Genomic DNA, 18,085 nt, shown 5'->3' on the forward strand with positions numbered 1-18,085 from the left:
TTGCCAATACTGAAAATCTATAGTTTATGTCACGTATACTGTAGATTTTCAGTACTGGCAGTGTATATCGGAGTGTAGCCTGTCATATTTTATTAATTGTTGTATTTCTGCATTCTTGCATATATAATTCACTGCCAGTACTGAAAATCTATAATATACGTGACATGAACTATGGATTTTCAGTACTGGCAATGTATGTTGGAACACAGCCTGTCATATTTAGTCATCTACATGACCATATCTTGGTAGCAGGGGCAAATTACTTGTTTATTAAACTAAACACAAGGAATATCCTTGTCTATAGCAGTTAAATCCATCAATCAATAGAAATAAACATGCTCATGTGTCGATACATTAGAAAATATTCTTTCTAAAATAAAATGTTGCTTAATCCTTTTGTGCCTGACTTTTCTAGGAATAATTAGTATCTAATTTACGTCTTACTAGAGATTTTTAGGATTGCTGATTATAAATACAAGTAAAATTTCAAAATGTATAATGGCAGATCCTTTATAGCGGATCAAGATATTACTCAAATCCAACAAAATTTAAAATTTTATTACCAAATTAATTTCGAAGAGCACAATGTCTTTCTTTGAAGTAAATTTTAAACTTTTAAACTTTTTTCCTAAGAGCGACTTATTCTTCAAATATTGTAGGTAATCTCTACATATTATTCAGACATTATGTGCAGCTTTAAGAATGAGTCTCTTAGAAAGAAGGTTATGAGCAAATTAATTTTAAAGGTGAAGGTTTACATGTTTTCTTTTCAAAATTAATTTGCTCACTTGACTTTCTTTCTAAGGGAAACTTATTTTTAAAACTTTGCACAGAATTTCTGGGTAATATGTGGAAGTTACCTGCAAATTTGAAAAATAAGTCCCTCTTCTCTTAGTTTCATCAAACCTTCAAAATTTATGCAAGAGTGACATTGATACGAATATGCTTGAAATAATTTGTTAATAAAAATATACGCCCGAGATTCGTGGTACAATAATTATTATTTTAATTTGGTTTTATTTATTATGTGTTACAGATTAATGCAGTTCAACTTCGCTGTTGCGCATCAGTGTTGGTAAGTCTGATATTATATTTTTGCAATCAAATTTTGCTTAAATTGGTGAAAGAATTTTCCAACATAAAAATATGAAATAATGAATATTCATTTTTCAAAAAATTTAATTTACGAGTTTTTATGATTGGTTAGCAAAATGTTGGTTTTTAATTTTTAATGCATTGTGTTTAAAGTTTTTCTCTTTGATTTGCTTTCTAATTTGCTAAAGTAATGTGATTATGTATTTAATAGAAATTAATTTTAATGTGTAACTACACTATAAATTATATAAATGAGGTGTATTTATTGTAACAATCCAATAAAAATATAAGAATGAAAAATTATTTCAGAGGAAATAATCGCTAATACTTATATAATAAAGAATTAATTAAAAATCGATTTTTATGATTATACAATTTTTTATATTTAATAAAGGTCTAATTATATCATATATATAATGAGCATAGATTTAATTCACTGATGCAATTAACTTTTCAGGATTTTTCCACACGACTTATAATTATCTTTTTATTTTTTACTCATGTACTTTGACATTATTAACTTTTTCTTTTCATTGTCTATGAGTGATTTCATTTTTGTTAAACATTTTAATTTATTTTTCTGATAATTTTGCTTAAATTGGTGAAAAAATTGTCCAAAACAAGAAATATGAAATAATGAATATTCATTTTTCAAAAAACTTTAACTTACGAGTTTTTATGAACGGTTAGCAAAATGTTGGTTTTTAATTTTTAATGCATTGTGTTCCATATTTTTCTCTTTAAATTTGCTCTGTTAAAAACTATTAACAAAGTTAATATTTTTTAGTAGCTACATCTGTAAATTAAAATTTTTTACAGATGTAGGTACTAAAAAATATTAACTTTGTTTAGACAAATAGGTATATAACTATAAATCAAAAATTCTTTATATATAAATAGGAAGGAAAGTTTGATTAATTTAATTGACAATTAATTTGAGAGAAATTGTTTACATCAAAATTTCTAGATGTATAGTCTGCTGTTCTTAACCTTTTAAATTTTTTAATACGCTAGACAAAAGAATTAATAATTCTATCCTTCTATATTGTGTTAATTAAAATGTCATAGATGTTACTTGATAACATAATTGTTGATCAAGTTAATTAAAGTTTGGCCAAACTCATTCTTAGATACGCTATTTTTTATACTTGTTCACTAAAATAAAATGAAACATTACTTTGATGAAAATATTTTGCTGAAATTGTGTCAAGCAACATTGAAATATTACTGAATTGAATATGAAAAATTTCTTTTAATTAATCTATTTTTAGTATTATTTTATTAATACTTCAACAAGAATTCAATACAAGACGTTAAGATAACTATAAAAAATTCATAAAGTTTAAAATAAAAATTAATGAACGGACTGAAGTTAACAAAATTATTCACCAGGATTTTTAATAAATTAATACTATATATATAAGTAGATTGGAATGAAAATATCCCAAGTAAATTTTGAAATTATAAAAGAATAAATAATTTTATTCGCTTTAAAAATATTAAAAAAAATCTTAAATATTGTAAACTTAAATATTTAAAATTACAATAACTTGCATAATAATTTGAATAATATTTTGTAAACTTTAAACATTTGTATCACAATTAACTTGCAAATATTTAAGTAGAAAAACTTAATTAAACACTTTTTTTACAATATCTTTATTTTTGTTTTATTACTTTAAAAAAATTTTTTTATTATTTATCCTTAGAATTCATAGTATTTTACTTATAAGTATATATTTATACTGAAATATATTCAACAATATTATGATGTTTCACTCTTGTTTTGAAGAAAGTGAATAGTTCAAGAAGTAGATATTTTTCTTAAGAAAGATTTAAAGTACTTTACACTAAAAAAAAGTTAAGTTAAATATATAAATACTTAAACTGAAGTCCAGGTAGATTAATATATTTTAAGTTAATTATATACATATATACATACATACATACATATATATATTGAGTCATTAAGTATGAAACTTTACACATGTGAATATCAAGATATATATGTATATTTGAACTGAGGAAAAATCAAATCAAATAATTAGCAAGTACTCTGACTTGTATTTAAAGAAGTCAGTTATATTTGAGAATTATAATTATATTTGCATGAAGAAGAATGATTAGTTATAGTACTTTATAGCTAAATTTAGCTACCTTACAAGGATTTTTGCTGCTGCAAATAAATGAAACTAATTTTTTTTTATATAAAAATATTTTTATTCACATTTTTTAAATACATATATCTAAAATAACATTGCGTTATTGTTTGTGGATGTAAGTGTTTGTTCATGTGTGTTCAAGCAAATGTTCAGGTATGAATAAAGAAAATAAATACTCCCATCTCATTCATTACGTTATGTGCTTGCAATATTTCAAGCTCGCAGTTTAATCGAAGTATGATACGCGTTACTACTTGCGTCTTTGCGATTAGATCTGAGGAGAAGCCGACTTTTCGATTTTTCCCGTGCACGATCGTGAGTGCAGAGGCGACCGCTTGCATACGGTTTCTAATCCTGTACTTAACTCGCGATTATTGCGATCGTTTCGGCAGAAATGATGTAATCCCTCTCGTAATTCGCGAAAGTACGTTAACGAAGCTCGAGCACATGTCGCGTTCGGCGTGCGCTGCCATAATAAAGGATAATCAAGGTGTAGGAATGCCGAAGCATTCTATGCGTGGTGATTATAATCCGGAGGAAGGGAGAAGAGCGACGAAGGGCCGCCGCGTCTATCTCGCATCGCGATACGAGGGGGAAAACGAATAAGTAAGGAGGCGAGAACGCGTAATGACGCGCGAGCGAGCAGGAGTTGTGTCGGTAGTTGTGCACGAGCGAATGGGACGAGCGGATAGAAAATATGGCCATGATATTTACTAACTCGGCCTCCGCGTGAAAGTGTTCGCTCTTCGCTTTGTGCACCCTCCTCCCCCTCTCCCCCCGCCCATCACGAAAGAACGCGCGCAAATGATCCCATGTAACGGGTGTCGTGATCAGTCGATCGAGATAGAAATCGCGTGTAATTTTACGAAAGAATTTGCAGCGTATTTTACATTTATTGATAATCAATCGATATTGGTATAGTTTTGAAGAATCTCGTCGGATTAAAGGCCAATGACTCTTTCAACCTCAACGGTGGTTTTTTTATTGCATTGTATCGTCCCATGAAATTTTTGACTTTATTTTATGTATTATTTATAATTTTTTTTTATTTTATACATATATTACTTTTATATTAAGTAAAGTATTTTAAGTAAAATTGGGATTTGTAACTGGTTTTAGAAACTCTTTGATATTAAAGCTATGCAGTTACATGATCAAGAAAAAAAATTCGAAAAAAGAAAATTTGTTTTTTTCCCAGATAACACAGAATAATCGATTCCTCTGGATATTTGAATGTTCATAGAATGTTCATAGACATCCTTAGAACGTTTTGTGCTGTGTGGGTTTAAGTTACTTTCTGATAATAATTTATGTTTGTTTCAATTTATTCGTGGGTGGCTCACAAAATTCGTCCAATCCCACCTTCTAAAAATTCAATACGCGAACGTATACATCGCCAAACTAACTGATGATGATAGTTGACGTTTCCATCCATGCTTATATAGTTATTCATATATTTTCTGAATACGAGAAATTATTTATGTCTGACTCCATCTAGAGTGAAAAGTGACATAACAACCTTTACGTATATACGTATATCTGTATGATACATTTGTATACATAAACGCTGCCGCGGGAAAGAATATAGAGGATACAGTGAACAAAAGTTTTAATAACAGAATAATTGCGGCTAATAGATTCCCATCCAAGAATTTGTTTAGAAAACAATTTTTAAACAATTTTTTTCATCTATTTACAGAAATATTTGTAATTAAAATTAAGATTAGCAAGTGTTTTTCTTAAATGATTTTTATATTATTTTCTAGACGTTGATTTGTAATAATTACTATCATGTTAGGTAAAGATTAATAAAATAGTATATCAGATTTTGTGATATCGGAGAAATAGAGACGAATCATTTTAATGCCTCTAACAATCAGATTTTTTAATTTTTTAACTTTTTTAAAATTTTTCACAATTTTTTTTTAAATAAAAGAACATTCTTCTCCATTTAAAAAAATAATCTTTTTCGAGAAAAATACTTGATTAGTAATAGGTACATTTTTATTTAAACAATCTACACTGCCGTTCAAAAACTCCTGTCTCATTTAGCAACGTCGTGCACACAAAATGCTCTTTAAGACAAAATGTTTAAAAACATCGTCTTTTGTTTTGTGTTTTTCTCGGTCGTTATTTATTATCCATGAAATATATGCAACTGTTTTATGGTCAGTCACTGAAATTGCGAATAGACGTAACTACAGCATAAACATATTCAAATAAATTTATTTTGTATCCATCTCTAGATTAGAAATCTTATTAAATTAACTGTTTTGGGTTTTATGCAGATTTAATTATTGAAATAATAATACATAAGAAATTTCTTGTATAAATTTATAATTTTTTTCTATTTTATACATGTATTACTTTTATGCTGTATTTTATTTAAAATTAGGGTTTGTAACTTGTTTTAGAAACACTTTTAATATTAAAGCTATATACAGTTACATGATCAAGAAAACAATAGAAAACTCGTTTATTCCTAGATAATACAGAACAGTCGGTTGCTCTGGATATTCAAACGTTCAGTGCTATATAGTTTTAAGTTACTTCCTGATAACAATTTATGTTTGTTTCAATTTATTGGTGGGTGGCTCACATGTGTCGTCCAATCCCACCTTTCAAAAATTTAAAAATCAGCCATACTGCCATACGACTAGATTTTGGTTAATGCTCGTTAACGTTTCCATTCATTCTTATATAGTTATTCATATATTTTTTTGAATACGAGAAATTATTCATGTCTGACTCCATCTAGAGTTTGAAAAGTGAAATAACAACATTTACGTACGTGTACTTATATGATACATTTGTGTACATACAAGCTGTCGCGGAAAAGTTTTGAATATCGAGGATACAGAGAACAAAAGTTTCAATAACAGAATAATTACGGCTAATAGTAGATCACCATCCAACAATTTGTTAGCAAACAATATTATCAAAATTTTTCTGTGCACTGTTGCAGAGATATTTGTATTTAAAATTAAGATTAGAAAGTGTTTTTCTTAAATAATAATTTTTTTATTACTTTCTAGACATTGACTTGTAATAATCACTTTTATGTTAGGTAAAGATCAATAAAATAGTATGGTAGACTTCGATGTTGAAGAAGTAGAAATGAATTCTTTTTAATCCTCTAATAATCAAACAAATTTTTTAATTTCTTAATATTTTAAAAATTTCTTACAACTTTTACTTAAACAAAAGAATATTTTTTTCTATTAAAAAAAATAACCATTTTCGAGAAAAATACTTGATTAGTAAGAGGTACATTTTTATTTAAACAATATACACTACCGTTTAGGAAAGCTCCTTACATCGTTTAGCAACGTTGTGCACACAAAATGCTCCCTAAGACAAAATATTTAAGAACATTTTCTTTTGTTTTATATTTTTTTCGCTCGTCATTTACTATACCATGAAGGATATGCAACTGTTTTATGTCAGTCACTTGAAATTGCGATTAAATGTTATTGCAGCATAAACCTATTCAAAAAAGTTTCTTTTGTGTCCAGTTCTAGATTTGAAATCTTATTAAATTAACCGTTTTGGGTTTTATTATGCAGATTTTATTATGCAGATTTAATTATTTAAGTAATAATAAATAAGAAATCTTCAAGACTGCATTTTTCAAAATTGTAAGATATTTTGTGTGATTTTTGGTGAAAGGGAGTGTCATATAAAAGAGTAAAAGAAAATTGATTAACACATTTTCTCTCTTTAGTCGAGTTCTGTCAATAAAATATTGTTTATTTCTGTTTCAACTATTAGTTATAATTATTCTATTATGAAATTTTGGTAACTTTATTTCTCGTTGTCCGAAACTTTCGTGCGGCAGTACGTATAAATATATATATATGTATCATATAAATATTACATATAAGCATTCTGTTATGTCACCTTTCATACGCTAGATGGAGTTAGATATAAATAATTTCTCATATGCGAAAAATATACAAAAAGAGTATATAATTGTGGATGGAAACATAAATCGTCATTAATTTTTAGAATTAAATTTAATGTTAGATTTAAGTTCTTTTTTTATTTTTAGATTTAATTTTTTTTTTTCTAAAAAAAGTATGTATAATTACGTAGTATATTCTTAAGACCATCGTAAGATTTTATTCCGCAATTTTTTGAAAGGTGGAACAGTCCACCAATAAATGGAATCAAACATAAATTATTAGGCAAAAAAATGCATATATATTATTTTGTTCCATCTTTCAATAATTGCTTATGCTAGCTGTTTACAATGTATAAAAACTGAACATAACTGTATATATATTTCTAAAATTAAATCTCTAAAATTTAAGAAGAAAATTAAAAGTTTGAAGTTAAAAATGAACCTAAAATTTAAAACTTAAAATTAATGCCACTTTATGTTTTTCTTCACGATTATATACTGTTTCGTATATTTTATAAACATAAAGAATAATTTTTGTTGAAATATAGACCTGAAAATAATTATATTCAACCATTAAAAAATTTATATTGGATGTTTAAGCTCATTATTAAGATGTCAAAATTTTGCAACAATATTATCATACTTGAAAATGTCTTATATAATAATTTTGATAATCCAACATAAAATTAGTTTCTCATGTGTATCTAGTTAAATTTTTAGATACTACAGTATAATTGTTCTTTCGTTGTATTTATATAAAATTATATTTTATTGTATATATAATTTGAAGTTTATGTATGTGCGCGCGTGCCTGTGTGAATTGTTAAACTTATGCTTTTAAGATCTATCAACATATGACACACGTGACCTACTCTTCGAAGACAGCAAATTTCAATTTCACGTCAAAGGATTAGAATCTTGAGACACGTATACAGATTACAATGAACGCTTTTGTCTAGTCTTTCGATAAGCATCAAAGTGTGTCACCGCTCTATTATCTACGCGCAAGGCTGCGAATGAAGTGTTAACAATCGTACTCTTTTTTTTTTTTTCCGGTGCAAATCGAGAATTTGAAATCGAGCTTCGAGCTGAACCCGAATTTAATTGGAGCGTTATCGGGTCGAAACCAGTAGAAACGAGCGCCGGGTTTGTCGGGCGACCGTGCGACCGTGTGCGCGAATGGCGAATGCCAAAGAATTCGACTGGCGGAAGCGTTAAGGCCGATAAGCGCGTGGGTTATCATCGAGGAGTACGTTCCTCCGCGCTCTGCGGTGGAATCGGCTAAGAAGAAGGGCATCGCGAACGGAGAGAAGGGGTCCGCAAGGTGGTACGGGCACCTTTCTCGCGCGCGGCGCTCGCCGTGGAATGGCAAAAAAGAGAGGAGACGCTGTGACGTCACGCGACTTGCGCGGCGGTGCCGCTAGCCTCTCACTTGGTCGCCGACGTTCGGCACGCTCGGTTCATCGCGCCCGTCGGCTCCGTACGCTCGCGTCTCTCCTCTCGATTCAGCCCGCGCCGCGATCGCTCCTCTCAGCCTTTACGACTTATAAAGTTTTGCGTAAGGAAGAAAAACAGAAAAAAAAAGATTACGAACAGTTGAACCCTTCGACTTGGCGTGACGACCGGCGTCGCGTTTCGACGGTCATTCGTACTCGAGCGCGAACGGGAGTGACATCAACGAGAACACGGCGGTTGTGCGTTTACGCGGTGACACGGATAGCGCGAGCGAGCGCGGCTATCCCGGATAGACCGCGAGTTCCGCTCCGTATTGCGCTTGGTGGTGAAGAGTTTTGTATTTTTTTTTTCTCATTTTTTGATTGTGCCACACGCGACACGCTGGATACGATGCCGGATGGATTAAGCCGTCGTCGGGGGTAAGTGTGCTTTTTTAAAATCATTCTTGCTGCGCGATTGTGGACCGGCATTTTAAATCTCCTGACGTAAGATTGAAATTTGCTGTCTTCTGAAAGTAGGTCATGTGTCATGTGTTGATAACGTTTCAAAAAATCTAAGCCTAACAATAAATGTATTATTGAAGTCATTTCTCTCTGATGACAATTTATGTTTGATTCAATTTATTGGTGAGTTGTCTCACCTTCCACAAATTTGGTGATTGTACAGATCACTCATTTGATAGTGATACGATTTGACTCGTAAATACGAGAAATTATTTGTTTAACAATATGCTTACAGGGTTTTTAGTTAATGGCGTTAAATAATAAAGTTAAACAGTTAATAACTTTTAATTTAGCTTCGTAAATTTTTCATGATTTAATTTTTAACTTCAACTAGTTACTTTTGACACATATAAATATTATTTTATTATTATTTTTCCTAAGTTAAAAGTTCTATGTGAAAGAAAAAAATTATAAAAGAAAAAATACATTTCCACATAAGAACAGTCTTTCTTTGCTATAATTTTACATCAACTTAATTTACAAGTAAAATATAAAATTTGTTTAATGATTTAATGTAATATATAATTCGTATTATATAATTGTTTTTCGAGTAATTTAACTTTAAAAATTTACGAATTTCTAATATGAATAATGTTTTTCAAAATTAAATTTTAATTTAAGTTAATTTAATATTAACATAACTTTGGATTAGTTAATTTTTTGTTCATATAACTTTTAACGTAACTAATTTTATGAGCCATTAACTTTAACTTAATTTAGTTAACAAAATATATGAACTTACTCAACCATGTTTATATATAATGCTTTCATGATACATATGTATATATGTATATACGCCGTTGCTGAAAAGTTTTAAATATCGAGGCATAATCATGAATAAATTGGCATAATTTAATCTTCGTTTTAAGTAGTTATAAGTACCATACATAAATCTTAGCTACAAATTTTTGATGACGGAATTGTACAGGTTTGTGAGCCAATCCCACTAATAAATTGTATCAACAAAAATTGTTATATTTGATTATGCCGGTTTATGTTTCTATCCGTGATTGAATATCTATGTCATAATTATTCGTATATGTACTGAATACGAGAAATTATTTGTGTCTGACTTCATCTAAAATGTGAAAGGTGACATAACATAGTATGTATTTATATATAATACTTACATGATACACATATATTGTCTAAATAAAAGTATATTTTTTATACAGTCAATTTTCTTTAAGAATAGTTAGCTTTTTTCGAAGTAGACGAAGACTACCTTTTTTTTAAGGTTAAACAGAGAATTATTTTCAAGCCTTCTAATTATCAAAACTTAATTGAAGCGAATATTCTTTTATTGTTAATTTTCAACACAATTTAATTTTCAGTCAATGTGATATTTCCATAAAATTATTTTTTTGTGCTGCCATTATAGATGTATACATATTTTTAAAATCCAAACTTATAAACTGAAACTTAAGGTATAAATATTTATTTACAACCCACCACATTATTATTAAAATTCTTTATTTAATATCAATTAAATTCAATAATTAATAATTATAATTACGAATTTGTTTATATTTATTTATATCGAAATATTGAAGTAAAGATTGTATGTAAACTAGATTTCTAGTATTCAAAGTGAATAAAATTAATGAATAAAATTTACCGTAAACTTATAAAATGTTACAAGTGGCTATTATAAAAGAAATTCATAGGATTTTCGCACTCTAATTGTTATAACCGTTGACTGTCTTATCATCACTGCAAATGTTCCATTATAATGGCAGTGTCAGACTGAAGTAAATTGCTACTTGTCACAGTTGTCGTAATTTATTTCGGTCGACAGTAACAACATTTTATGCAGCTGTTCTAATTGTGAAATCTTAGAGATCGAAATTCAAAGCACGAGAGATGAATCGTGAAACGATGAAGGTATACACGTCGCTTCGTAGCGCACTTGACTTAGTCTTGAAATGATTTTCGAATCTTCGACGAACTTCCTTGTCAAAAGTGTATCAGTAGAGCTATTACCTGTAAATAGAACCTGACAGGTATAAGAACTATTATTTCCAATTATCCTAATTATGTCCGATTATGAGAACGTTCATTATTGGAGCATTTAATTATCTGAAGTATATATAATCACCTTTAACAATAACAATTTATGTTTGTTTCAATTTATTGGTAGGATGGCTCACATCGATTGTCCAATCCTACCCTCTAAAAATTTCAGACAATACCTTGTGTACAAAATACCTAATGTAAAGTACCTAAATGACTAGATGTCTGGATGTGATTATGCTGGTATATGTTTCCATCCATGGTTATATAGTTATTCATATATTTTCTGAATACGAGAAATTATTCATGTCTGACTCCATCTAGAATCTGAAAAGTGATAACAATATTTACGTACATACGTATATTTGTATGATACATTTGTATACATACACGCTGCCGCGGGAAAGTTTTGAATATTGAGGATACAGAAAATAAAAGTTTCAATAACAGAATAATTGCGGCTAATAGTAGATCACCATCCAACAATTTGTTAACAAACAATGTTATCAAAATTTTTTCCATGCACTGTTGCAGAGATATTTGTATTTAAAATTAAGTTTAGAAAGTTTTTTTCTTAAATGATTTTTATATTACTCTTTAGACATTGACTTGTAATAATTACTTTCATGTTAGGTAAAGCTCAATAAAATGATATGGTAGATTTTTTGATGTCGAAGAAGTAGAGACGAATCATTTTTAAGCCTCTAACAATCAGATTTTTTTATTTTTTAACACTTTTAAAGTTTCTCTTTTTTTAAACAAAAGAATATTCTTCTCTATTTTGAAAAAAATATTTTCGAGAAAAATACTTGATTACTAAGAGGTACATTTTTAATTAAACATACACTGCCGTTCGGAAAAACTCCTTTCTTCATTTAGCAACGTTGTGCATACAAAATGCTCCCTAAGACAAAATATTTAAAAATATTTTCTTTTGTTTTGTATTTTTCTCGCTCGTCATTTACTATCCATGAAATATATGCAACTGTTTTATAGTTAGTCACTTGAAATTGCGATTAGACACAATTGCAGCATAAATCTATTAAAAAAAATTTCTTTCGTATCCTGTTCTAGATTAAAAATTTTATTAAATTATTTTGGATTTTATGCAGATTTAATTATTCAAGTAATAATAAATAAGAAATAATAATAAATATATTATTTTTATCTATTTGATACGTATATTACTTTTATTCTATATTTTATGTAAAATAAGGGTTTGTAACATGTTTTAGAAACTCTTTGATATTAAAGCTGTGCAGTTACATGATCAAGAAAAAAATTTGAAAATAAAAAACTAATTTTTTCCCAGATAACGAGAATAGTCGGCACCTCTGGATATTCGGATGTTCATAGAACTTTCATAGACATGCTTAGAACATTCTGTGCTATCTGGGTTTAAGTTTCTGATAACAATTTATGTTTGTTTCAATTTATTGGTGGGTGGCTCACATTCGTCGTCCAATCCCACCTTCTAAAAATTCATTAACGAGAGAATGACGCACCACCTATTTGACTAGATGTTGATTAATGCTGGTTTACGTTTCCATCCATACTTATATAGTTATTCATATATTTTTTGAATACGAGAAATTATTTATGTCTGACTCCATCTAGAGTCTGAAAAGTGACATAACATTTACCTATATACGTATATTTATATGATACATTTGTATACATACCCGCTGCTGCGGGAAAGTTTGAAATATGAAGGAGACAGCGAACAAAAGTTTCAATAACAGAATAATTGCGACTAATAGTATATCACCATCCAAAAATGTGTTAGCATTTGTTTTATCAAAAATTTTTTCATGCACTTCTGCAGAGATATTTATATTTAAAATTAAGATTAGAAATTGTTCATCTTAAATGATTTTTATATTATTTTCTAGACATTGATTTGTAATAATCATTTTCATGTTAGGTAAAGCTCAATAAAATGGTATGGTAGATTTTTCGATGTCGAAGAAGTAGAGACGAATGATTTTAATGCCTCTAACAATCAGATTTTTTTTATTTTTTAACATTTTTAAAATTTCTTACTTTTTCTTTAAACAAAAGAATATTCTTCTCTATTTCGAAAAAAACATTTTCGAGAAAAATACTTGATTACTAAGATTACATTTTTATTTAAACATTATACACTGCTGTTCGGAAAAACTCCTTGCCTCATTTAGCAATGTTGTGCACACAAAATGCTCTTTAAGACAAAATATTTAAAAACATTGTCTTTTGTTTTGTGTTCTTCTCGCTCGTCATTTACTATCCATGAAATATATGCAACTGTTTTATGGTTAGTCACTTGAAATTGCGATTAGACACAAGTGCAGCATAAATCTATTAAAAAAAGTTTCTTTTGTATCTTGTTCTAGATTAAAAATTTTATTAAATTATTTTGAATTTTATGCAGATTTAATTATTTAAGTAATAATAAATAATAAATTTCTTGTATAAATATATTATTTTTATCTATTTTATACGTATATTACTTTTATGCTGTATTTTATGTAAAATAAGGGTTTGTAATTTGTTTTAGAAACTTTTTTTAACATTAAAGCTATGCAGTTACATGATCAAGAAAAAAATTTGAAAATAAACTAATTTATTCCCAGATAACGAGAACAGTTGGCTTCTCTGGATATTCGGATGTTCATAGAACTTTTACAGAGTTCCTTAAAATGTTTTGTACTGGTTTTAAGTTTCTTTCTGATGACAATTTATGTTTGTTTCCATTTATTGGTGGGTGGCTCACATTCGTCGTCCAATCCCACCTTCCAAAAATTCTTCAACGATGCAATACGCTCTATTTGACTAGATGTTGACTGACGCTGGTTTACGTTTTCATCCATGCTTATATAGTTATTCATATATTTTTTGAATACGAGAAATTATTTATGTCTGACTCCATCTACAGTCTGAAAAGTGACATAACATTTACTTATATACGTATATTTATGATACATTTGTATACATACCCGCTGCTGTGGGAAAGTTTGAAATTTCGAGGATACAGAGAACGAAGTTTCAGTAACAGAATAATTGCGACTAATAGTATATCACCATCCAAAAATGTGTTAGCATTTGTTTTATCAAAACTTTTGCCATGCACTCTTGCAGAGATATTTATATTTAAAATTAAGATTAGAAAGTGTTTATCTTAAATGATTTTTATATTACTTTCTAGACATTTGTAATAATCATTTTCATGTTAGGTAAAGCTCAATAAAATGATATGGTAGATTTTTCGATGTCGGAGAAGTAGAGACGTATCATTTTAATGCTTCTAACAATCAGATTTTTTTTATTTTTCAACATTTTTCAAATTGTTTACAATTTTTATTTGAAATAAAAGAACATTCTTCTTTATTTCGAAAAAAACAATCCTTTTCGAGAAAAATACTTGATTAGTAAGAGGTACATTTTTATGTAAACAATATACACTGACAATGTTTTTAAATATTTTGTTTTAGGGAGCATTTTGTGTGCACCAAAACATTGTCTTTTGTTTTGTGTTGTTCTCGCTCGTTATTTATTATATTACGTGAAAGATATGCAATTGGTCAGTCACTTGAAATTGCGATTAAACGTAATTGTAGCATAAGTCTATTCAAAAAAGTTTATTTCGTATCGAGTTTTAGATTAGAAATCTTATAAAATTAACTGTTTTGGATATTACACAGATTTAAATATTTAAGTAATAATAAATTATAAATTTCTTATTTAAATAAGACTGTGCTTTTCTCAAAATTGTTGTAATCTTCTCTACGAATTATATTCCATCAGCTTTCTTAAATAATGCTATTATTTTGCATTGATGTATATCATATAAGTGTGTGTATGTGTAATGCTTGTTGTCATCTTTCATAAATGGAATTAAACATGAATAATTTCTTGTATTCAAAAAATATACAAACATTTACCTATATAGCCACTGATGGATATGTAAACTGGCGTCAATGTTTTTGTATTGCACTGCTTATTTTTGAAGGTGGAATTGGACAAATTATGTGAGCCAACCCATCGATAAATTGAAAAAGACATAAATTGTTATTAGGAAAAAGTGGGTATATATATATAATTTTTTTTTATTTTTTTTATTATTTCCGTCTGATAACAATTGATCTTGTTGAAGCTTTCTTCTTGCTGATTTTTGTAAAAATAATGTAATACCTTAAGAAAATATTGTTTAGAATATAATTAATTATATTCTAAGTCTAACCATATGTACATGCATTCTGAACAGTATTCTTTTGAGACATAAAATATTTTGCAAAGATCAGCAAAATATAAGTTATATAAGCCTTTGGAGTAAGGTCACATGTTGGTTTCGTTGATTATTTTATGAGTTATTCTTTTATGTATTCTTACTGTATTATTTACGTGTACTAGTCAATTATTAAATTAGTGCTTACGTCAATCATTTTGCAAAACATTCCTCGTGTCGGAAAAACGGTTGCTTGTAAATATATATCGCGTCCCACTTTAAAAAATTGTACTTACATTAGTAGCAAAGTTTTCTTTTCTACACATAATATTAAAATCTTGAATTTATATGTATATAATTATTTAGCTTTGTATCATTAGAAATAAATTTTATGATAAATTATTATTATAAAAATTAAACATATACTTATATAATAAGTAATATATGACAAATAAATTTATAATCTATATGCAACACTAAAGTTGATATATTTAAAAATTAATTTAAATTAAATTAACTAAAAAAACTTGAAATAGTTTTGAATTATTATAGTACATAAATACAATAATTTAATGAGTAAAAGTTACAGCAGCGTATTCTATTAGTAACTAATTGATTAAAATAATTTGAGTTTAAATATTCGCGTGAAATATGATAAACATGTCTGAAAAATTGTTAATAAATTTGGAAATTATTTTTGAATCTGTGTACTTCGATGAATTATCTTTGAAATTACTCTAAACACTTATCCATAACAAAATTTTATTTTTGCGGATCAGAATTGTGTGCAATAATTGTCTCTTCCCAAAGAAATGAGGGATGATGATGAGAGATGTCGTGATTCTTCTCGAAATGAACGTCGATGCATCCCGCGTGCGCGTGAAAGCGACGAAACTCCATGATTGGACTTGGTAAATGGACTCGTAAATAAACTTTCAGTACAGTCGTTAAATTTGTGGGTCATTATTTTTCTTCGAGGAATATCATCCGGCTCATCCGGTTTCCGCCTGTCCTTGTTACAGTTCATAGCGCATGTCAAGACTGTCGTAAATTTATAATACGGTCGATTACGTGCGTTAGCTTCTTTGTTAGTTCTAACTATTATATATTTCGTTCTTCGAATTGTAATCGATATTTTCGAAAATTTCATCACAAAATCTGCGAGTGCTACTAATAATTGTCCCGCTTTTCTCCGTTCGACATTCAATTCGTAATGTGATTGTTATCTTTCTCTAATGCAAGGTCGATTCGAGCGGGCAATAAATGTAAGAAATTCTTGTGTGCTTATTTATAGGTTCTCTTCATTAATGATATACACTCATTTGAATATATTGCGGACATTTTCTAAAAAAATTACATTGATCTTTAACATTGCAATTGAGAGTTAATTTTAATTTTACGAATTTGAAAAAAAGTTAGTTTTTTTAGCAAGAAGAGGAAATCTCAATAATTTGCTCAAATATCCTTTTTTTTTAATTATATTGTGAAAAATAATTGCGGAAGGTTAACGTGGTGGATTCCAATATTTTATTCGCGACTTTCGGTATTTCGTAATACCTCTTACGAATTCTTAATCTTTAGTTTAATTGTATTACATGACTTGAATGCGTCCGTAAGAGTTAAATACATACTATCGGTATAATATATTCTACTCTGTCATGCACGAAGGAGTCGTGACTTTCTGAAAAAAACCACGCGATCTAAGGGGATTGGCCTTTCAAGGTGGCCGCGAATGTGAGACGAATATGCGTAGGCCTGAAATAAATCGTCGGTGGCGTCGATGCCCGCTTCGAAATATATCAAATGCGGGCGTGTACCGGCGTCTATCATCTCGGTACCGGGATTACGGAACCGCGAAAGGAGCCGGGTGGAGGAAACGTAATTGAAAACGCTTACGCCTTTTTATTGCCGCGACGTCGATCCCGCGTGCCAGTCCCGCGGTGGCATCGCGAGAACATTTATGTAAGCCTCCGCGCTTTCAAAGAGCGCGAATGCCCGCGGGATACCTCGCGAATATCTCGCAATCGCCTTTTCATAGCCTAGCATAGGCACACCGGCGAGTAGTATCCAGTGTATGTTCAGTTCCAGTAAACATCCTGAACTTTTCTGCCGTCGCCGCGCCGCGCCGTCAAGAGCGGACCAACCTCCGTGCTCGAGGTTCGTGATACGAATAAATTTCTCGTGGAATATAGAGCCCGGATTCTAAGCGTTATTCCAGGAAACACGACCGTGTATGGCACGTAGATATGGTATATAGACTCAATAATGTTCAGAAACACAGGCGCGCAGTGGATTCGCGTTGCTCGACCGTGCAAGTCTTTTTTGTAACGTAATGTATATAATTATCGCAGACAGACTAGACGAGATAAACATCGGCGAGGTTCGTCTAAAGTTCTTCGTCCTCTTCCTGTGCGCGTGCACTTTTTATCTTTGCTCAGACAGTAATGATATATCGACGTAAAAGCACAATTTTTGTTTGGGTATTTCCATTAAATTTATCTTATATTAAATAGACATTTAACCTTTCGACTGTGACATGTGAAGTTTTTTTTTTTTTTTTAAATTATTGACAAACAAGAAATGTACCGTAATTATGATAAATCATCTTGACGTATCGTTTCTATATTAATCAGCATAAAATAACGATGTAAGAAATTGACGAAAAGAAATTTATTTATTCAAAGTATGTACGTTAAATATACACACAATGTTTCTCTCAGTGTATGCACATACATATATATATATATAT

General features: G+C 29.3%; 1 protein-coding gene across 3 annotated transcripts in view; it reads left to right on the forward strand.

The window, feature by feature from the left end:
• LOC105207977 overlaps nucleotides 1-18,085 on the forward strand; it is a 108,482-nt gene that overhangs the window by 1,013 nt on the left and 89,384 nt on the right. For 2 of the 3 annotated variants that reach the window (XM_011177683.3, XM_039452344.1), the window contains exon 1: nucleotides 8,583-9,035. The gene's annotated coding sequence lies outside the window, so the exon portion shown is untranslated. Of the gene's footprint in view, nucleotides 1-1,036; nucleotides 1,076-8,582; nucleotides 9,036-18,085 lie in introns of those variants that run through there. The other variant, XM_011177682.3, reaches the window with a different exon arrangement.

The sequence above is a fragment of the Solenopsis invicta genome, chromosome 8 (genome assembly GCF_016802725.1).
Source record: "Solenopsis invicta isolate M01_SB chromosome 8, UNIL_Sinv_3.0, whole genome shotgun sequence".
NCBI lineage: Eukaryota > Metazoa > Arthropoda > Insecta > Hymenoptera > Formicidae > Solenopsis > Solenopsis invicta.